At 34.9% G+C, this 24,449-nt stretch overlaps 1 protein-coding gene and 1 long non-coding RNA gene across 3 annotated transcripts in view; both read left to right on the forward strand.

The window, feature by feature from the left end:
* Positions 1-24,449, forward strand: part of LOC124634976 (GTP-binding protein REM 1) — a 144,904-nt gene that overhangs the window by 39,196 nt on the left and 81,259 nt on the right. The window lies entirely within an intron of this gene.
* LOC124634978 lies at positions 17,636-18,702 on the forward strand. Its single transcript, XR_006984947.1, has 2 exons — positions 17,636-17,700; positions 17,849-18,702. It is a non-coding gene; the product is annotated as an uncharacterized LOC124634978 (long non-coding RNA).

A 24,449-nucleotide genomic window follows, 5' to 3' on the forward strand; every position in this document is an offset into this window, starting at 1 on the left:
CATTATTTTAAATGTCTTGAATGACTTATTTTCGGTTTCGTATTTTCGGTATTGATTGTGTCATGTTTCGTATGGTGTTTTATTATTGGCGAGCGCTTTTGTGGGTAGTCTATTTGTTAAATATGTATATTAATATAGCTTCATCCCAGAATATTTTATATAATTTCGCACTTGTAACCAATGGTCGAGCCATTTCGGTTAACGTACGATTCATACGCTCCTCGACACCATTTTGTTGTGGCTATTCGATACTGTTAAACAGTACCTAAGTTATTCCTTACAAACACAATAATAATCTTTAAATTCATTAGAAAGATATTCTCGCCCACTATCGCAATATAAATTAGTTTACTTTATGGTTAAATAAATTTTCACTTTTAGCAACAAAATCTTGAAAACATGTCAGCACTTCTGACTTAGCGTAGGTACATCAAATATATAACAGTGTGATATTGCACTGTAATGTATAAAATTGTCTATAAACGTAGCAAAATAGTTCTTATCATTTACAGTACATGGTTTTTACCAAATATGCAAGGTTCACATAATTCATCAGAATTATCAAATAAAAACATTATTTTCATCAACTCCATATTTGAACATTTGATTTTTCTGTTTATTTAAGTGAGTACTATGCCGTATTATTTATACTCTTTTACACAGTCTTGGTGATTCTCTTCAACAAAATTTAAATTACTCAGAGAATTATTACTGTTTAAAAGTAATACTAAAAAAAAAAAAACATTAGTGATTGATGTTCTCACCTGTCATAAAACATTTATTATTTTTACCATAAATGTTTAAAAAAAAATTACCGACATACCAGTCTTTTGGCATATTATAACAGTCCTCCGGTGAATATAAAACGTCATCAATTGATCCTTGAATTTATGTTGTTACCTCTATTTACCCTTTACCAAACTCCAGGATTGAAACTCCTTTCCTAGCAACACCGATCTTCAATGGTGTGGATAATTCGACGTACGAGGTTAAAACCTTTTTACATTGTCAATCTTTTTTTTTTTTTTTTTTTTAATATGATATATGTCATCATGATCTGTCACACCAGAATCTAAAAGAAAATAAACAGTATTATTTTCTACATAATTAGCAGACAATTTACATTATGAAATCATAAAAATGAAACCGTCCTGGTCATTGTTGCAGTATTCAATGTTATTGGCAGACTTTTGAAGTTCACCCATTGATTATTTTGCTGCAGTCCCTTTAAGTAACGGCAGTCCTTTTTGAAATTATTCCGACGTCCGCAATGATCACAATACATTTTTTTTGATATTATATGCATTGAATTTCCGGGTTGATAATTATTTTTATTCTTCTTCTTTCGTGTCGATGACATGTCTTATAGTGAGACTACACTTTGTCAGCCCAATATGCCGCCACAGCGAGAGCACTAATTATTTTTATTTTGAGTGTGGGTCTCATGTGGGTCTCATTATTATTATACAATTCATGATCGAGTCGTAGTCTAGTAGTAGGCGTAGTCTTCACAGAAACCATATTGAGTTGCTTATCACCTAGCAACGCAGAAATAACACCGTCATAAGATGTGATATTTTGTTCATTGTTAATGCAATTTTAATTTACACTCTTTCACTGAATTTAAAAATTTTGTTGTATTACTTTTAACTACAGAAAACGGCCTGGGCCCATAACCTGTTGGATATGGGTGCAGGTGAGACAAAGAAAACACATGTATCCTGAACGACTGTTATATTTCGAATGTAAGAACGTACGATTAAAGTGAACATTGAATGATTGAATGTTTGACGAATGATTGAAGTAGGTATGCTTTATATAATCTTGGATATTTGTAAAGGAGGTATTATACGTACATCATGCGTATATTCCAACAATTGCGGCATACATACCTTTTGTCGTTCGATTTTTTGAAAATTTGAATCAACCAAACGTTCCATGGTTATATTTACAGCTTTACGACGTGAAAAGTAGCCTTTTAATAAATGATAGACCATTATTTTATTAAAAGGCTACTTTTCATGTGCGAAATACTTTCCACGGAGGGTGAAACCGTGGGCAGAAGCTAGTGTTCTCATGAACTTGAAATTAAAACTTGAGGTAAGATAAAATGTCGGTGTCTATGTCCAAAAGGATAACATACTAATTCCTATATTCGACACTTATTTTCTATCCTGGTAGAAGTGTAATCACAAACCACTATAAATTGTAAACAAAAACAAATATAGCTTCGCCTCGCCTCTCTCCAATGTGAATAGAACCTTAATCTTTTTAATTGCTTTTTGTTTACGGTGGCAGTATTATGCCAGTGTTGCCACACTTAACGCTGCTTACGACCTGGGTTGCCATATAACTGGCACTTAATATTTCGCTGGCATTTTACGTCTTTGTTTAGTGGCTGGCAATTGTTTTTGTGTGCATTGTAAGAATAGAATGTTTGTGTACTTACTATTTTGTTGCGAATGTACTAGAATAGTTTTGTTATGTGTATTTGTTGTAGTATACTAAAATAATGTAAGGATGTTATTATGTTATACATTAAAGTTTTACAAAGATTTAAATTGCATGAATGATTAAATATAATTGTAAATGAAAATGAATCTCTAAAAACTAGCCATGTCTAAGTCAGACCCTCACGCGAAGTGTTCAGTATTCCATAAATTATTTATTATATCCTAGTTTTCAGCTGTCTAGCTATCATGGTTCATGAGACTAGCCTGGTCACCGACGGATGTTTGAGTGCGGAAACCCTAAAACATTAACGATACTTACCTACCTACGCCAAAAAACTATGCATAGAACCCCTACAATTTGAATCCGCTTTAAACTTAACAACAGCGCTTTAAAGCTGGCCGCACACTAAATTGCAGCCATTTAGATTTAGCCAGCGCAATGTATTACATAGTCACACACTGGGACGTGCATGACCGGTCACTGTCAGTTCCTATCTCGTTTGTGACAAGCTTAATACTATGTACTGGTGTTAGAATTGGGCATGTGAAGAAGGAACTTTTATGATCAGTACTGAACGCGATGAAAAACAAAAGATAATCGTTCTTAAATTATGGAGCTATCTTCCCGATATTATAAATACGAAGTTACATGTCGCGCTTTCATGCAAAAATTATAAATAAGTTTAAAATGACATTTAGTACATAGGTGGTCTAAAGCCCGAGAAAAAACATAGGAGTTTTTAACTAGGCTTATACATGCCTATGATAGTGCTTATTTTACAGAATTATAATTATGATTTTGTTTTTTAACGATATAGGTAGATACATAAAAGCAAGCCTCTATTTCGCAGTGTACCTAATTGTGTTACTTAGGTATATGAGAAATATGTACATAAGTCTAGTATTTATTTATATTTCATTATTCTGATATAAACGTCTAATTAGTAATATAATACCTAGACCTCATTAGAGGCTCATTATCTTGTTATTCATATATCATCTAGCTAATTTAGGGAGCTTTTTATGAGATAACATGAGATATAAATCTTACCAAAAACATTATTCTTAGCAATACCGTACGTTAGCAGTTACAACCTTTTTCACCTGAGCTTAAAACGTTTTTATGATCTCATTATGGGGTTTCCACCGTTTTTTTTTACAGAGGTGAATATAATGTCCATGCATTTTTGGTCATTTAATGAAAGTCACATGAAATAAGTTTAAATCTATTTACACAAATGTAGTCATCATCCTCCGAGCCTTTTCCCAACTATGCTGGGATCGGCTTACACAAATGTAGTATCATAGATTAATTTCCTATACTGTGACAACTTTAGAATGATTAATATAATTTATTTCTTAAATCACTTTCATTATAAATATTATTAAACGTCAACAAATTGCGTAGGAATAGCCGTCAAAAACCCAACACAATTTGCGTCATCATTCTAGTATGACTATGAAGAGTTTTGGAAAATCACATGCAAACTTTTCCACTACTTCCACATCGTGTATATTAAAGTGTTGACAGACAAATGAATTTTTACGTCTATAACTTATATGTATTTAAAAAATGATACTACATTTTCACCCGATTTTTTTGATTTTTTTTAACGATAAAGAGCCAGCTTCAAAGGCTTGAATGCTAAAAGAGAACATAGGGATATGAAACTTGGCAAGTATGAAAGCTTTTCTTAAAATGTGTAGTTTCCAGATCTGTCTTGGATCTAATATTTGCTTAAGGTGGATTGCACCATGTCGCTGTTACAAAAAACCAGCTGTCACATGGGTCAATATGGTTACATGTAGTTCCATAGTGCAACTCTCCCTTGACTGTGGTTGATGCTTCAACCAACCTTGGTGATGAACACCAGTGGCTTTTCTGTATGACATCATAGCACCATCATAGTTACTTCCAAGTGCCACGTGGGTATAATGGGACTAAATTTTCCGTGAATATATTATTTGTACAATTTATGTCGTGTAAAATATATATATATTGATATCCAGGAACACGCTATAAACTTGTCATTTATGTCATAAATTAGTCGAGAGTTAAATTTAAATATAACAGGAAAATTAAGGTTGGTCAGTAGGTATATATTTTGTTCAATTTTATAATACACTAGCTTTTGCCCGCGGCTTCGCTCCCGTCAACTGACTTCTCTACTTTACCCTATTTTTTTTTCATAAGAACCTTCTCCTGACAATAACAAACACAACAAAAAAAGAATTAGCCAAATTGGTCCAGGCGTTGTTGAGATTCATTTTTATATTTTATAGATTGCGGATTTCACCAATTTTTCGAGATAGAAGTGCTCTCAAATTGTTATACTGAAGCAATACTTAGTTCTAGTTATTTTCCTTTTTATTTCTTTTTGATTAAAATCACATTTTATGAGAAATGTAAACTAAGCCACAATATTATATTATGTAAAAAATAAATATTCTTTTTGTAGGTATATAAAAAATAAAAAAAAAAATCAGCCGTGTTTTCTTTATAATCACACCCACTCACAAAGTTTCAAAAACAAGATTGTAAAAGCTTTTCCATGTTTCTTGTTCATGTTTAATTTTTGAAAAACATTTAGAAGAAAGCCTTTGAAAAAAGTTTTATTTTAATTTTGTAAATTTAGTATAACTAATAACTATACTAAGTATTGAGAACATATATATTAGTAAACATAATCACCTAAACTCATTTTAATGTTTCGTCTAGCTAGAACCAAAGATAGGACATAGACAACTTTTTGCTGGAACTTTTTCCCTTAATAATTATTAATTCCCCTGTGAAAACGCTGTCACACTTTGTGCTAATTTTATTTTCTTTACAAAACCCTTTCCGTCTCAAAAATCACAGTTACTATTAACACTAGGTATTAACTCTATTAATTACCGACAAAGCAGTTAACGACACGGTTAACTCAAAGCGTTCATTGTTTCACAATATGGCGGCGAGTGTATTTATAGTTTTGTTTTCTTTGAGTAGAGCTTGCGCGTGCGCTGAATTTGAAGCTAAATGGGTTGAGGTTTCGTGTTAAGATTGTGTGGTCGGTTTCAATGGTTATTTTTTTTGTGTAGGAAAGTATATGGTATGCTTTTTTATATAACATGTAGTATGGTGATATGTAGTTTTACTTGAATTAAAAAGATACGTAAAGAAAACTTTATAAATAAATTATATTATTCAAGTGGTACTTACCCCTGTAAATTGCTCCATTAATCTATTAATCTTAACTAAGCCTGATGTTATATTAATATTAATAGAGTTTGTTTGCTTAACTGCTCTTATCTCAGAATCTATTGGACTGATTGGGAAAAACTACTTCAGCCTTCAATAAAGACAGTTCATCGGCTACTTTCATGCGTATGCGCAGATTAGTTCCTACGGAACACGGTTGAAACCACTGGCAGAAACTAGTACTGTCATAAATGACTGAAGTTTTCTCCCACAAGCATAACACGTTAGTATATGTGAAACCAATATTTTGACTAATTGTTATCCCTCAGTTAAGCCAGCGAGTTACTAAGCAGTTAAGTTTTCGAGTTTCAGAGGCTTTTAGCGCCGGGTAACTGCCGGTTATAGGTACCCGGTTAAGTTTTAAACAAGTATTTCTGGGTAACTTGTGGATGTTGCCAAATTATGCTGATCCGGATTGCAACTTTGCTTAGCCTTTTTAAGTGGTTTTAATGTACCTGCATGTGTTACTAAGTTTTGACAGATAAGGACTTCATTCACATACACAGACACTTCTCAACGTCTTAAAAAGTCGATGTTTCACCGCAAATACTTGCAAGATTTTGAATGTATTTTTATTTTTCAGTTTTTTTTTTGTTTTGTATTTTTCTCCTTGTTAGAGCCAAATTTTCTCTAAACTGAATTACGAACTCATACTATAAAAGGTAATTTATGTTATATCTTACAAAAATTGTAGCCCAATTGTGTTAGCTTAGTCTCCAATAAAGTTATGACAAAATAAGTAACTTCAACCTTGCTTCGTTAGAAATTTCGTTTAACTTAGTTCTCACATGGAGTTAGGGGCGAGTTTGTAAACAATTAAGTTTCCTAACTTTCGTGGTTGTCGGCTAAGAGGGACTGTTTGTTTGAACGCTTGTTACAGATAGAGTACGTGTAGACTGAAGACTAAATAGTCGGCCGACAGTTGTCCTGATAGGTGGCAAACATTTCTTTTAAGGAAAGCTTGATTCAAATAGAAGTCAAATTCGAACAATTTTATTTTAAGTATTTAGGCCTTTACAAGCACTTATGTGCGTCAAAAAAGTAAGAAGAACGGGCAAGAAACTCCACTACAGTTTCATAGTACGTGATATATTGATGCATACAACAATAGCATACGAAGATCATGTATAGTCGCAAACAAAAAAATAAATCTATACTAATATTATAAAGCTGAAGAGTTTGTTTGTTTGTTTGTTTGAACGCGCTAATCTCAGGAACTACTGGTCCGATTTAAACAATTCTTTCGGTGTTAGATAGCCCATTTATCGAGGAAGGCTATAGGCTACTTTTTATCCGGGTTCGTGCAGAGGTTCCCACGGGATGCGGGTGAAACCGCTGGCAGAAGCTAGTTGAGAATAATAAACAAAATAAAATGGTACATGGTCAAAGTTTTAAATCCGTTTAATGCCTGTTAAGTACCTGATCTTTGTAATGTGAGTACCTATTCAATTATTCATCCTTATACTGATTTACAAGCTCAAACCAACTATCGGCCGACTAAAAGTTTGTCGTCTGTGGGTACTCTAAGAGAGACTGTTTGTTTGAACGCTTATTTCAGTTAGGGGGTGGCCAGAAATGCAGGCGTAATGCTTTTAAAGCTGCAGTGTTACAGTTGCATTTTCTGACTTTATATTGTACTTGAATTTGCGCAGTTTCCTGTTTGAACTTCGGATTAAAGAAGTTTGCGTATTTTGTTCATTATTTGTATGCATCAATTTATTGAATTGCTATCATTGACTAACAGTTTTCTGCGGTTAAAATATAGCTATGTTGTGGGGGATAGTGTGGCTTTCAAACTGTGAAAGAAACAAACAAAAATAATTTTGTCAAGTTTCCTCTTATTTGCGATTCGGATAGATATCTCAATAGTATTCATACAATTGTTTGATTGCCAACATTTTCGTCATAATAGTGGCTTACACAATATAATATGTGTGTACAAATAAAGTCGTTTCAACATTACTATAGATAGGGTACTGAAAGGCACAATCCCTCAACTCAATTGTTCGCGCCAAAGGTCTGCTCCTATTGTTGTTTATATACTTCAATTTTGATGTTATAAGCTTGTTTTGTGTGGTATTTTACTTTGAACATTTCTTATTTTATTCCGAGTAGAATTTAAGATCAATGTATTGTTACCTATTTTTCAGTCGCATGTAATTTTTATTAAGCACTAGCCGTTTTCCCGCGGTTTCCTGCAGATAATGTAGCTATCTAATTGTGAAAGTCGGTTCAATAGTTTTTAAGTTTATCCATTACAAACAAAGTTTTCCTCTTTATATTATTAGTATAGATTAAAGTTGATAGATTATTTTATTATAATCGAGAGCTTTATTTATTAATCAGTTCATTGTTGAGCTGTGAAAGTGGGGGGGTTTTATGGGTGCTGTAATTCATATTTGAGTTGAAAAATCCCACTAACTTACTTCCAATAAACGTTTTTGATCAAAGTAGGACCGATATCAATCCATATTATTCGAAAGAGTTACCGCAGCCCTGGTACATAGAAGACCTAATGATGGAACATGATGGGTTTTAGTCAGTAAGAGTCTGTCACTCCTTCACGCTGCTAGGTCACAGCGGGAGGAGTAATTTGATGATTTCCCATCATTAACAACTATGTAACCTAGTAAAGTACCTGGGTAATTACTAAAAACAATTATTATTATGTTATGTTCATATGTTCAAAGAGTTTTTCCTTCACATATATATGTTATATTATTACTTTTTTTTTTTTAATAAAGCCTTACCGCAGACTTGGGGGTCCGCGCTTTTATTTTCATTTTTACATAATTATAATTTTTTGCCGTCTTGGCCTCACAAACTTATGTCTAGTCTTAAGACTATGTGAGTCCACCGCGTATTTACGTATTTATTTTAATATTTATATATATATGTATACAGAAATTTTTTATTACTTACACAATACTTAACACTATATTCATGGACTTTGGCAGCTTAGTTAAACACGATTTTGGGACAGGAACGGATTGGGGATTGGTCTCATTTCCCGCTAGCGACTAGGGACTTTGCGAGTGCTAGTAGGGCTAACATGACAGTGGAGTCTCGATGTTGCATGACCGTCTTGAGGTTGTATTCGACGACCGTTTATATTGGCGCGTCCATCGCTCGCTTTATGAAACGGCCAGTGGCATCGTCGGCGTCATCTGTGTAGTAGACGCAGCTAGCCGTATGTCTCGACACTGCCACTACCGCGTGGAAGACGCTGTCATGAATGTATGTGGTATGTAAATAAAACTTATACCTTTAAGCCAATGAGGCAACATAAAAGAAAATTCTTTGGAACAACTTGGTAATTTGTTTGTTCTCGAAAATTGTTTTTATTGAAATATGTACATACATAATGGATTTGTGTACATATTTTCACTTTGATATTATTATATTATGCGTTATATTGTTGATACAAAAGTTTGGAATTTGAATAAGTAGCAAATATTATTATGGCTGAGGGTTTTATTTTATTATCTAACACTGTGTATAGATAAGATTATGTGATACTGAAATTAAAAAATCAACCATTTTACTCTCTCGTACCGCGGAGTACAGGGCTTTTCCCATACAGAGAAGGAGTGAGTCTTATCACCATGCTTCCTTAAGGCCTATTGGTGAGTTCAGTCTTTTAAGTCTGGGCTTCCTAGGACAACTTTATCCTTAAAATTTACTCAGTCGTTGGTATCCATGATATACTTACAACATTAGTACCTACTTGCTTGCTACGGCTGTCATTGAACATCCTTGGCAGTCGTTACGGGTAGTCAGAAGCCAGTAAGTCTGACACCAGTCTAACCAAGGGGTATCGGGTTGCCCGGGTAACTGGGTTGAGGACGACAGATAGGCAGTCGCTTCTTGTAAAGCACTGGTACTCAGCTGAATCCGGTTAGACTGGAAGCCGACCCCAACATGATTGGGAAAAAGGCTCGGGAGGATGATTAATACTTGCTTGACCCGAAATCGTACAGATACACTCTTACTTGAGAATCAGGTGATTTAAATACACCTTAGACATTTTAAGAATACCTATTGGTGATTCTAGGTTCTAATTATTTTTTCTAGGATATAAATAATGAATAGTATATAATACCATGTTACTAAGTAGAATAATATGTAATAAAATAATTGCAAATAATGTAGTTTTTTAGTTAATTAGGATAAGTCCTGTGAAGATAGTTTTAAGGTGTTTTCAATAAATAAATAATTCTAGGATACCTATCTCACATAGTCAGACTTAGCTTATGACCAAATTGATTTCTCGTTTGTCAAAGGTCGTAAAATAAACTTTGATCTTGACCGTAACCAATAATAACGTTGGTTAGTTAACTGTGGTTAGACAAACAAACCTTTGGGAGCAATCACGACGCCAATTTGCGGTTTAGTGAACACCAGTAAATTATTTGAGTTATTCTGAATATTGTCACAGATTACTAAATAGTTATTATTGTTCTAGAATTTGAATTGCTTGGAAGCTGGTTTTGATAATATTAATATTTGTTGAATTCGAAGGAAATTGAGTCCTTATTTCTTGATTACACGTTACCCGTGGTATCGCCCGCATCCTGTCTCCTAGGTGGATCTTACACCCAGAAAAGAACTACTCTACGTCCTTTTTCAGGTTCTGAACTATCTGTGTCCCTTTCATTTAAATTGATTGATTAATTTTGGAGAAACTGAGACATTCGAAGTTACTTTCACGGCATTAGTAATAACTACAGATTCCATTTTTTTTTATTGAAAACCACTCATCTTAATTTTCTATATATGTTTTTCATTCGTCTTCTTAGACATTCACATAATACATATTAAAGAAAAACAACACCAAAACCCTTTCTAAATTGCACATCTATCAAATAAAGGTCACCCCATAGCAAAAGCTTGCCATTCACAGGCCGACCTCCTTGACTCCTGTTGCCACGCAGAACGCGCCGCATTCTGCTGTACTTCGATAAAAATAGACGTGTGTAAAGGTCGGTCTTCTTTAAATAATACAGAGTGTGTCCCGCCTGTTCACTGTGAGACTGATTTAACCTGTTGGGTAGTTGTAACGTTGTAGTAAGTGTTTGCATAAAAGTCGTGTAGTGAAAGAGTTTATTCTGTCAAAGGGCATCGGCGATCAGCAATTAAACATGTCTTAGCGGATTTCTCAGCCGAGTGGTCAGGGCCGTCACGTGATCAAGATGGCGCGATGATGTAACAAGTGGAAGGGGCAATGCTACGTCAATGGTGCAACACACTGCTACAAGGCGCTCTTTCTTGGGTGTTTGGATGCGATGGACGTGTTTTAGGCACTGTAGGGTTAATTATCGTGTGTACGATTATTTTCATCTTGTGTTATTTACCTGAAATCTTCAAATTATATAGTTGTTAGGTTGTCCGGTGTTTCTTTTTAAAAAAATACTTACGCTTCTGTTCGTTAAGACATGATTTATATATAAAGTGGTTTTATTAATATACAAACAATCCGAAATACCTTTATGCACCTGTGTGTGTGTATGTCTCATAAAAGGCTTCCTTCTTTATCATAGGTACATAAAAGTCGTAAAGGCTGTTATATCCCGCTGTTTTTAATATCATAGCGTGGCATTATCCAAAGATGAAAGATGATGAGAAGAAGCCCATAAAGCTTATTATATACATTCTATGTATATAAGTTGCCTAGCTTCAGACAAACAAACTCTTCATCTTTGTTATATTAGCACACATTTTTATGATAAGATAGATATAGTTATCATTCTTTTTCCCTTGAATCTTATTGAAATATTCCATTTTGTCGCCCAGTCAACAGGCCGCTTTAACCGCACAGTAATAAGGAACAAGAATTCGGTCTTCGCATTTGCATGATTTAAAATACGGCGTGCGTTATAAGATCCACTGAACCCTTTTTGGCTTAACCTTAGGGTTCCGTATACCGAAAACTGAAGGGAAGCTTAAGGGAGTAAAATGATTAATTTTAGCTTGGGTTACTTACGACAGCGAAAGGGTTAACCCGATTAAATTATGAAGAACCCTTTTTCGGAAGATTTTGAATTATTATTATTATAAATGGGTTATTGCTTTCGAAGCAGTTTTTAAGATATGTAAATTTTACGCCCTTTTGTTAGCTTAATTGGGGTAATATTTCAAGAACTTGTCAAAAGAATTATTTCTTACACCGATTTCAAATTTATTTTCAAAAAATAAGCTACCGAAAAATTGGTAATAAAATGCCAGTTCAGAAAGTTTAAGTCCCTCATAATTGTTTTAATTTTAGCGAGATTTTCCAACTCTCCTAAAATTGAAATTTAATGGGTTAGGCCCTTTCTGGTTACCGTTTGAAGGTACGTGGGTGTTCTCAATAGTGTGAAGGGCTTGAGGCTAACCCTTCGGAGGTCAAGTGGTCCTTCAATGTCAACGGGGCCTGTAGTGATTTAGCTGTGTAGGCCTTTGGCTAATTACTGAAATGTGCTGATGTTTGAAGGTGGAACTTCAAAGAAAGGAGATTTTGTGGTGTAGGTATGTAGCGTATACATTTTTGAGTATTGAGTCGATTGTACCGAAGAAATATCAAAAAGAAATGCACATTATATTTTTATTATTTTCGTTCTTTTTTTTGTTACTCTTTTACACAAAAACTACTTTATATTTGAAGAGATTTTGATCAAACTTGGCAGTAATATTACTATATCCGGTTGCGGGAAGTAGCACCCTCAAGAAGCAGACAAAAGCTAGCTGGCTCATAGAATATTCCCTCAGAAACCAAATCTAGCCAAAAACCTAATCCCTACCACAAATACTTACAAGACTATACCCCACAACACGACTTTACTTCTTCGAAAAATGTTATTAGTACAAAAGCCTCCTGTTTACGAACAACGAGTAGTTCTAACATGTCAATACATAATGTATGTGTAACGTGTTACGTTATGTTGTTTGTTTGTGTTGGTATATGTGTTCAAACATGTTTGTGTAAGGGGTTATAAACCTGATTGTAGTTTTGGGAATTGTAAAATCTGAAAGCCTGAAACAGAGTAATTGCGTCTAGCGGAAGACGCAAAAAGAAAAAGTGATATTATGAAGTTTTAACGATGAAAGAATAAATACACAATATATTTACCCAATAAAAAAAAATTTAGAACACGTCTTTGTTTAAAATGCTAAAATTAGACCAAACAAAAAAAGGGAATAATTTAAGTCTTAGACATATCAAGAAAATAACAAGTAAGTACCTACACTAAAAATCTACAACCAAAAAATGATACTACAGCCAGAAAATCGTCTCAGTTCTCAGTAAGAAAATAATTTAAAAACCAATTTCCTTCTGGCAGCAGGAGTTTAATTGGCATTAGCTACTTATTCCTTACCCCAATAAATACATCTCAAAAACCACGATACCTTTCCCACAAGTTTGAGCCATTATCGAAACTAAATTACGAAAATCACCGCTGTCGCCAAAATTTTCCTTTTTCGGTCCATTTTGTCCCAACCCTAGGGTTCTCCGAATATGTCCAATTTGCATCGGAAGGGTTAACAAGTCTGTTCGATATCCCATTAAGTTCCCATTCCGAGTGTTTGACGATTTGAGGGTTGGCTGTGGCGAAATTTATAATCTGTATTTGCTAAGGATTAAGGAAAGGTTTGGGTGAATATTAAATTACTTCCCTGTGTTAAGATGTTGAGGAGATTGTTGCTTAGCAACCGTATAAAGATCAAGGTTAGTAATTATTAAGTCTGTAATTGGATCTTAATTCTTATCGAAACTCTTCCATACCTTATTTTAAACATTCCTCCATATACAATTATATATACATAAATCGTTGCTATATTTACTTATTTGCAGATCGTAAACAGTTAGAAAACACCTGAATCCTTTCAATTAAATAAATATTAAATTAGCAGTTAATGAAAAAAAAAAAAATTAAGTTAAAAAAGTTAAAATTATTATAATATATTTTTTTAATATTTTTCATAATAGACTAGCTAGATTACCTAAACGTCAATAAATTAGAAAAGAAGTGTGCATAGTTGCAAAAAAACTAAAGATGATGATAGCATATTGCTGCATTTTGTAAATTCGAAAACATACACCTACTGCCTAATAAACGTTATCAAATTAACTATTGCAGAAGTTTCCGCGGCTAAAGTTAACAGTAATGAAAACTTTAGAAGCCACAATAAATTGTAGTTACAAATAGCGACATCTGGTAAGCTATATAATTTATTAAACTACATCTCACATGTATCTCATGAAAGTCTATTTATTTTCTTATATGCGATATCCATGGAGAACAAAATGACTAGCAGATGTACCATAACGAAAAATCTCTTACGAAAGTTGGACGAAGAAAGTTACTGTGTTCCCCCTTATACGCTTTCTTTGGACCCGATATTTTTTTGTAATAATCGTTGACAGATGTCTCAAAGGACCCAAACGCTTCGTTAATTCACTCGTAAATGATCATTTCGGTAATGCCCACCGTAGGTATTTGACCTAGAAGAAGGCGCCTGACCTATCTGCAAGTTATGGCATCTCTGCTTATCTATCTATCCTTACTCCGTGATATTTTCTAATACGAAACCAGTATCTTTAATTGAACTGTAGTTATTTCAATATGAAAACGCAATTCCATCTTCTAGCAATACTATTCGAAGTGTAAGAATGATTGGATGCCTTTAATTTTATGAAACCATTTGATAGCCGCAGGGGGTTTTATTACCGTTGCTCCCTATTTAGAAATGCTATTGAAGGTAAAGGAATATTGTAGCTTATTGGAATACAGGGAGAATTTAATCATCTACTTTTAGGTACTGGTTGCCACTTGTAAAGAAATTTTTTGAGGGACTTAAGTTGACTTAATAATTCATATTTCCACCTTTTTAAATTTGTATCTTATGTGTATTATGTGTTAATAGAATCAATGCCTTTACATATGTATGTATGTCTTATTAATATTTCAGAACTAAAATAAACACAAATATGTTCTCGTTAAACCATAAGTAAAAATAAGGCTTTGTCATTACAATTTCTAAAGTTTCTCTTGATAAAAACTTCCCATTTCTAACGTTACCAAAACACAGACCATCCTTCAGGGAATATAGGAATTCTGAACAATATTGTAGTATAAATACGTGTTCCGAGTTGTTTTCGGGCAAAGATTGAAAAACCCGCGGCTCGCCGCCGGGACTCGTAAAAGTGGATTAGGAGACGGCAGTGTATTATTTGTCTGTTATATACAATTTGGTGTATTTGTGACCAGACAAATAGGTAACTACTTTTCTACGGGACATCTTGTACAAACTATGATAAGAACCAAAAACTTCTAATATCTTCTATAACTACTATTGTTTTTTTGTTTGTTTATACGAGCACTTTTATAATAAGGATTATAGGGTACAAATGCTTTAAAACAATTGAATAGATTAAAAACAAAATTTATCTTTTGGGAAGCTACAATATCCCTGGCTGGATAACCTAGCCATACTTTATCTACGTACGAGAAATAGCTTTCACGCAGGTGAAACTACGGGAAACCCAGCATAAAATACCTACAGTACAGAAATTGAAATTGTGCCAAATGAGCATGTTTTAATGACTATTATTTTGTTCCAGGTATGTTGCTGTTTTTAAACGACTTCATGAAAAAAACTTCACAATTCGGGTAAGACTTAAAGAATGCAAATTATATTTCCAATATTTTTCATGCTGAATTTACCATTTTAATATCCCCAAAAAAACGACTTTTCTTCTCATATAAAAGCTACGTGTCCAATACTAAACGGCAAAGAGTATTCTTAAAAAATATGCCGACAAAACTACAAAGTTAACTTCTAACAATGTAGTAATATTCTACAAAGCGAAACACACGTGCCAAAGTTTTTATACGATCAAATTAAGTGCAGTGTTTATAACGGGAAATAGTGCTAAAGTCTACTATGTAACGTACTATTATTCCAAGAGTTATTTATTTCTTCAAGAGAGAGTATGTTGTAAGTTTTACGGAACTACGCTTTGCTTACTCCGTGCCAGACCTAAGAGTACCCTGCAATCTCTTAGTCGGCCGACAGTTTGTTTGAGCTAACAATTCACTACAGAAATGTATGGTATTTCGCACATAACAATGGTCAGTTATTTGGCCGGTATCAGACCTACAAATTTTTAAATTCAGGATTTAAAAAATAAAAACTTTTTCCTAACGTGAGGCAACTGTAACTCGACAGTTTAGTCTGCAGTGCGCGTAGCTTTACTACCATGGGGCTAGCTCATGGTCATGGTATGACATTTGTAACTCCACCCATGACACCATGGAATTAATAATATATCAACCAATCACTCAAACAAACTTTACGATATAAGATATCAGACAATTGAGGCTGTCATAAACTTTCTCTTATTTCCTCACTTTCACGGCACAATGGGACCCCTAAAGAAACAATAAGAATGAATCAATTAAATCATCTCCTTACATCAATTTTATTTTAAATAACTTTTAATTCAACCAAACATACGTGCATTTTAGGATGCCTAAAACTAAATATATCCTAATCAAAGATAACTTAATCAACCCATACCATCCCCAATTAACAAAGATATATAACATCAAAACGGAATCTACATACTCCTATATAAAACTAGCGGCATTCAGCAAAGGGTTGGGGTCAGTGACCCGATTCGCCCGGCACACTGAACCCGGTATCCTTTCATCTCATATTTCCGATGCTTCTGAAACTGAGCCTTTAATTATTCGTATCTAAGTGTGTGCTATAAATAATATCATGTCTATTTTTAGGTTTTTTTATTTGCCTGAGGTAAAACCAAATAAAAAATACTTATTCTAAAATCTTTTTCGAAATTCATATACCTAAGCAATCTTGCCAAAATCGTTTTTGAGTCACGTTCGACTAAGTATGGCAATAAAATATATTTAAATCCTTTCGTAAAAAAAACGAATTCTTTTAGATTCTCGCGATATGTTTCACGAAGCCAAAAAGGCTTTTATTTTAATCAGAACAGCCTTCAAAAAATATCTGAAAACTGCTAATACCTATACCTTTGTTTTATAAATCCGTTGCAGTACATTATTTATTCTACTTATACTAAATACTTTGTAATATATGTCCAAGGAAATAAAGATTTATTATTTTATCGCGTACACTGCAAGGGCGTGGGTATATGGAGTGACATTAATGCACCAGGCGTTTTAATGCACTTTTAATCAACATGCTATTTGAGGCACGATACCTTTTTAATATAAAAATGTAGGTACTGACTCGGTTTTATTGTGTGGACTGTATATTTAATAACACTTTAAATGCCTTTCAACTATACATAAATAAATAAGTATTAATAAAGACTCGAAATATTATCATGTAAGCCAAAAGATATAAATCAAAAGATCGCGATATTAACTATTAACTGACTATTTTTAGCTTCAAAGCAGAAAATCCCGAAACAGAAATTAAAATCAGAAAGGATAGGAACTTACACATACATACAATGGCAAACATGAAAACATAAAATTACAGAAACGAGAATCATTCGAAATCCGAAATCCATAAAATAAAAATCAAACAAAACAATTTTTCATTGAAACCACCACGAAATACTCGAATCCTCGTATCACAGAGAATTTTTAAAGAGTACCCAAATGAAAATATATTTCAACAAGTTCGGTAAAAAACATGTAGGAAGGAAAGATAGCGGAGATGCCATAAGGAATGTAGGTCAGGCGCCTTCTCGTAGGTCAAGTAACGTACCGATAGGCGTGATCAGCTACTAGTACTAACAAGGCGTTTGGGTTCCTTGTCAAATCAAAACCAAACTTGCCTTCTGCGACTGAGGTGGTAGTCTATCGGACACCACCAATCACAAAACACGTCGCCAAATGGTAATATGGCGTGATGCAGCTCTGTCTCGCTCAATACCTTCCTGTAACGGCTCGCGCTAACGGTCAGTGCGGCGCGGGCAGCTCAGCGGTGTGTACGTTTGGAGTTGTCGACAGCCGGTGTCTCACAGACGTAAATACAGCAATAAACGTTGATTCTGATAGACGTCACTTCTTAGGTTCATAGTGTCTGTGAGTCGTTTCATCAGTAACAGTATAGTGTCTCTCAGACATAACCTCACATTTAATTTGCTTTATTTATAATATTCATATATTTTTAGATGGCGACTCAAAGCACAGATAGTAGGCCACCAAAACGAGACAGCAGTGGAAGATATACAAATGATGATGAGCAGATTGAGGATTGGCTTAATGAATTAGAAGAACACGAGTTTAGCGACTTTGATGATTCGGTAGAAGACCCTAATTATGTGGAAGAAAATGTACAGCAAGAGGAAAACGAAGATCTCGAGGAACAGAATACAATCGAGTGAGAGTGATTTTAACTCTGAAGACGAGGAGCCCCTTAGCTCTTTAGTTTGTGGTGACCAGGATGGTTCAAACTACATTGTAAAAACGGATTTCTATGGTCTAAGAAGGTCTTGTCCAGGCATCAAGCTACCAAGCTGCGAAGAGGAGACTTTTTACTATCTTTGGCAAGAGAATTGGTTCTTCCTGGCTTAAACGAACGCGTTTATAATGACAGATTGCCCAGACAACTCCGTCTTCCTATAACGCGAGTTTTAGGTAATGATTTGCCTCCCCCTCCACCCGTGGCTCAGCTACCAGGTCCTGCAGGAAGGAAACTATGCAGCATATGCCCCAGTAGATTGAAGAGGTAAACAAGGTACCACTGTTGCGCATGCAAAATGCCAATTTGTCTACAATGTTCTTCTCCACTATGTCAAGACTGTAAACTTACGCTTTAGATCTAAGGTTAACTTTGAGACTGATTTGTGCCTAATTGAACCGTGATATCTTGTTGATTTATTTTAGAGCTATAAGATAATGCTTAAAAGATTAATGAACAGTTTTATAGAAGTTTTATAATTTCGTTTTTTTTTTTAAATAGTTTTGTAAGTTTAAGCGTAAAAATACTGAAAATACTGATCTCAATAAATGATTCCATCCTAAACTTGTTTTTTGTTTTGAGAAAGCCTATTTATTTTTATTTCATTATGCATAAACCCATTAATCATAAAATAAAACTAGAGCTCTAATATTTCTGAAAGTTATAAGCGAATCATGCTGTATATAGTGACGCCTGACAGACTACACCTCAGTCGAATATTGATTACGCCACTCACCTCAGTTGCAGAAGGCTTGCATAGATTGGTCATGATTGTTTGGTGATTCTATTTTGTAAATAATGCGCGGGTTTCATAAAAGGCGTGTAAGGGCAGAGGTAGTGAGATTCCTCGTCCCCCGCGTTGAGACCCGCTACTTTCTTAAAAGCTTTTGTGTTATGACATCTCCGCTAGTCATTTTGTTCTCCATGGAAAAAACTTCGTCGAATCGAATGTTATTTTATTTTCGACGGAACCCCACTTATGGTTGCCGGGATCAGAATATGAATAATTTGGATTACGAGTGCAGTCGGCTCGCTTTTGTTTTTTGTTTAAATAACCAACGGATCAGTTTTGCTATAGCTTTTGTTTTATTATTATATTCAGTTGCGTAATAACATCTGAAAGCTCTTTGAGATTTCATCTGAAGAGTTTTTTGGTGTCTATAATTTTACCGGGTGATAATTTAATGTATTCAGAAGTCAGAATCAATCTATTCAAAGTCAATGGATGCAGGTCGCCTCCAACAGGTATCTGTGGAGATCTAAGGGAGGCCTATGTTCAGCAGTGGACGTCCTATGGCTGAGATGATGATGATGAGAAATCAGAACATAAGTTTGTCTGTTTGAAGCCGCTACATATGTATTTAGGTACAAATAAATTTTCTATAGCATTTTACCTTAGAACTATACAGTCATGAAACCACTCGTATAAAGAACCTATTGAACAGATAACAGATGGGTTAGCACCTCATAATACATCAAGTAAAGTGCATTACTGCACTCTAACTTATTATCGACACTTACCGCGGTCACGATGACGTCACTTTGGTCTATTGGAAACTGTATTTATATACCGTAGTATTATATAGTTCCTGATAATATACTTAAGACTTATTTTCAAAGTTTCTGCCAGCAGTTTGAAGAACGGGAAGTATTTTACTGCACTTAGATAAAAATCAACCTGTAGTCTTTCTTTACAAGTGGGCTATGTAACACTGAAAGTATCTCTAATGCTTTCTAATTGGTTCATTATTTCTAGAGTCGTTGAACTAAGCAAAACAATAAAGTCTTCAGCTTTATAATAAAATTATAGATTTAGTAGCTTTTGCCAGCGACTTCGCTCGCGTGGAATAGTGACTTCCGGCAGATTTTTTTGTAATAAAAACTATCCTATGTCCTTTCTCAAGTTCCAAACTATGTCTGTACCAAATTTCACTCAAATCAGTTCTGTAGTTTAGGCGTGAAGAAAGATAGACAGACAGACACACACACACACACACATTTATAATATTAGTTAGGATTTCTACGTGTCAGAATTTAAAACAAGATGAAGAATCAATAGACAAATGTGCTTAGAATCATAAGACATAATTTGCATGAAATCTACAACAAACACCAAAAATATCTATATCCAACTACATTATTCAAATAGCCCACTTTTCACAAGAAACCATTTCAAATAGCCAACGAAAAAATCCGGAACAAAGATTTGAACGAACAATTTTATGCGGCTATTACTGGGATGGTTCACTCATTCACTCACTGGCTTATTGTTCAATGGGCCGACAATGAGACTGAATGAATGAATGGTTACAATTTTTACATTGGCGCTTGCAGTTTTTAGGTAGGCCTTTCATATAGTATTTCTGTTGCATTGTGTTTGATTTTGTTCGTGTTTTACCGTGTATTGTCCGGCTGTTATATTTGAAGCATTTATGTAATACTGTGTAACAATTTAGATTTACTTTTCTGGAGTTATTCAATACTGAATTAAATAAAAACCACGGGGCCTTTACGGACATTTTAGGCGAAATTTAAAAGCGATTAGTGGAGTCCATTCCTGACCAAAAGGCTATCCTATACTTCGGCAAAAGAATATGCATTGCCATCAAGCGTGGCAATGCAGACAGCCTTTTGGGCCCGATCCCCGCTGACAACGATGCTGATGAATATTTTGACACATAGTTTTAATTTTCCCCCCTTTTTTATTTTTTTTAACATGTAAATGTAAATTTATATAATTGTAAAATACTAACCAAGAATTAAATAAAAATAATAATAAAAACAAGTTTCATTACCAAAAAAACTACAAAATTGTACACAATGCCGATCCAGTTCGTAATACACCTACAGAACAAACAATGATTAATTAATAGCCGAAATAACTACATTAATGCATGGCTATAGAGTCAATTAGCAAACTTATTAATGAGCTCCGTAAATAATTATAATACTGGATGTCCATACGGCTGGTATTAAGCCCAAACATAATATTAATATTGTTATAAGTTAATTACGAATGTTGTTGCTGTGTTAATATTATTAGTATTTAGTTGACCTATAAGCTTGGCTGATTAAGGTATCTAATAGGCTGTAGGTAGTATTAGAAATATTTTAGTGTTTTCTGCTATTCCTAAGCTTCTGAAATATAGTAATACTAGCTCCCTAGTTTCTATTGCGCTCCTGGGATAAAAAATTGAGTTGGTTTTTTTAGATAAATAGGTTATCTAACACTGATATATACTGATATATACTGATATATACTGATATATACTGATATATACTGATTGTGTAGTTTCCTATAGAATTAAATGGGTTGAAATGTCTTGGTTGTACAAACATTTAGCCATTGATTCTTGACTATTAAACTGACAATAGTAGTTGACAAAATACTTAGTTAACACATTGTCATCCATACTTACTATCATCAAATCATCATACATTATTCTCACCCTACATAAATTATGTTAATCCCGAAATAAATCCTGAATTGTATTATAAATCTCAATATTCTCAATTCTCTCGGAGCCACTTTCGTCCCTCGATAAATTTAATAAAAGACAATACAGCCTTCATCGAGATCTTTTCAAAAATGTTACAAAGGTCGCGAAGATGAACTTTTATGAAGGTATTTGTGACGGCATTTTATCGGTAAGAGGTCATTTTCAAGATTGTGTGATCGTGATTTTTAACCGACTTGCCAAAAAGGAGGACTTGTAGTTTTTTTACCAACATCATTTAAGTATTTAGAGTTTCAGGCAATTTACACTTTAATTTAGTTTGGTGACCTATATATTGATACTGTAGCGGCACTACAACTGTTAACACCGCCATCTACACAGTCGCCGACGCAACTCTCAGACAAGAATCCTGCATCGCACATGCAGTGTTCGCGCGCACATTAATACGCGTAGATCACCCCGACAACAACTGTCGGGCAGTAGCCCGCCGGGCAATATCACCTGTCCGGTCGGAGGATCCTCCCTTTAGTGCGAGGTATGATGAGCTTTACTCTCTGCTCTCATACCTCCACAGTGGTGACCCCGACGTGATATGTTCACGCAACTTTCGAGCTACGTGACGTCATCAGCAAGACCTTCCTCAAGCTCTCGAGCGACGAGTCCTTCAGCCAGCCAGCTTCAAATGGGTATCCCTGGCCACCAGCATGTTGCGGACGCACATACCTGGTCAGCACCCTCAGCCACATCCAGCGACCTAGGCTCCAGCTCACTGCACTTCGGCCGGTCGAGTATCTCCCTCGCCGAAGCAGTCGCTAGCCACTAGCGCGGCGCTGTGCAACTCTCGCAGCGCCGGTCCCGACTCACTGGGATTCGCAGCACCGCCGTAGCAGCCAGTTCCGACTCACCGAGAACCTTGCGGCAACGCATTGGCAACAAGACTAGCTAGCACTTCAAGAACTAGTACCATCGACCTCCGGTCTCCGGAGGGGAGCGATGTAGCGGCACTACAACTGTTAACACCGCCATCTACACAGTCGCCGACGCAACTCTCAGACAAGAATCCTGCATCGCACATGCAGTGTTCGCGCACATTAATACGCGTAGATCACCCCGACAACAACTGTCGGGCAGTAGCCCGCCGGGCAATATCACCTGTCCGGTCGGAGGATCCTCCCTTTAGTGCGAGGTATGATGAGCTTTACTCTCTGCTCTCATACCTCCACAATACTATGTTTTCGTTGTAATTATAAATACATCAAAATATATAAATACTTCAAAATATGCCACAGTTAAGTAGGATAATACTTTTGTTTTCAGTTGACTACAATTTTTTACGACTACCTAAATTGGGTATTTATATTTTACATACCATTACACCTTTAGTTTAATTGAATTTCCCTTCTAACTTAATTTCAATTGCAAATTAACGAAAACTAACCAGCACTTTCAATAAATCGTCACTCAAGCCCTTAGGGCCTAAGGTGACGTTTGACGTATCGGACATTTATGGACGTAACGTGCGAGTCCGGTGAGATACGATCGTAAACGTCAATTAAGTACTAAAACAGAACAATAAGGCTAATTGTAGTTTTTATGGGAGAGATAGCTGGTTGAAACAGTTTTATTTTGTATCGAATAATATTGTAAATAAATAGCTCATTTAAAAAAAAGTATCAGTTTTCTCTAGAAGTTTTTTTAGAATTCCAGTACATTGGGCTTGAATGTAAGTTTAAAAAAAAACCTATTTTTTAAGAAGAAAATTATAAAAAAATAGGTTTGTTTTTAAAGTTAGTAGGTAGTATCAACCACTTACGTAGATAGCTTTTACGTAATTTTTCATCATCCTATGAGCTTTCTGAGCCTGACGTAAAATCCAAAAAAAACTTATCAATGGAATTTTACACGAGACACAAAAATGTCAAACTTCAAAGCGAGCCAATCATGTGCACAGATTTAAAAAAAGAATGAAATCTCAGTGACGTAATGCATGACGCATAATACTGTTCGACGGGTGACGTAGCGCTACGGCGTAGGCCTCGCTACGAAGGCTACGACGCCTACGTCAGGCGGGCCCATTCATCTGATAATGTCACTTCGTGACTATAGGTATGGGTACGTTAGAAGGTTCTATTTTGTGACTACTGTGGTGAAATGTATTGTTTTCATGTGAAGGTGAGGGTTGAAATACGATTGTTTTATCAATGTTTTTTTTTTGTTGGCTTACAATGACATATGATGTGAGATAGTAAATGTAATCAAATTTTTTGATCAATTTCGTGATAAGAATTGCGTCAATAAAAACTCCGTATTTTTTTAACACACTCAAATAATTGTACAAGCCAAATTAAAATAACAAATTCCATTACAGACCTACTTCATTATTCACCAAAAACTTCCTTGTTAGCACTCATAAATAAATTATGTGCCTACCCACCTTTAATCCGACACATATTGGTAAGAGTACCCGCACACTGGAAACTAAATAGTCAGCCGAGAGTTGACCGATGATTGGCAATTTTTTTGAGAAAATCTTCATTCCAATTCAAATCAAATCAAAAATCAAATATTCAAACTTGGCAACATAGCACTTTTCGAACGTCAGAAATTTACAAAAGTCAGCCCCAAAACGCCCACACTTCAACACTTCCTATGTGTTTTTGCTGGGAAGAATTCATATTCATATTAACAGAAGTGGCGCAACAAACTACCCAGTAACACATCTGTAGGTTAGAAGTTGGTAGAAGAACCTTTCAACAATGTTTTATGTATACAATGTGTATATTGCAGTACTTATATAATATGCAACCACCACAATGCTAGCTAGCACTCACCCTACATACCTTAAATAACTGA

The sequence above is a fragment of the Helicoverpa zea genome, chromosome 12 (assembly GCF_022581195.2).
Source record: "Helicoverpa zea isolate HzStark_Cry1AcR chromosome 12, ilHelZeax1.1, whole genome shotgun sequence".
NCBI lineage: Eukaryota > Metazoa > Arthropoda > Insecta > Lepidoptera > Noctuidae > Helicoverpa > Helicoverpa zea.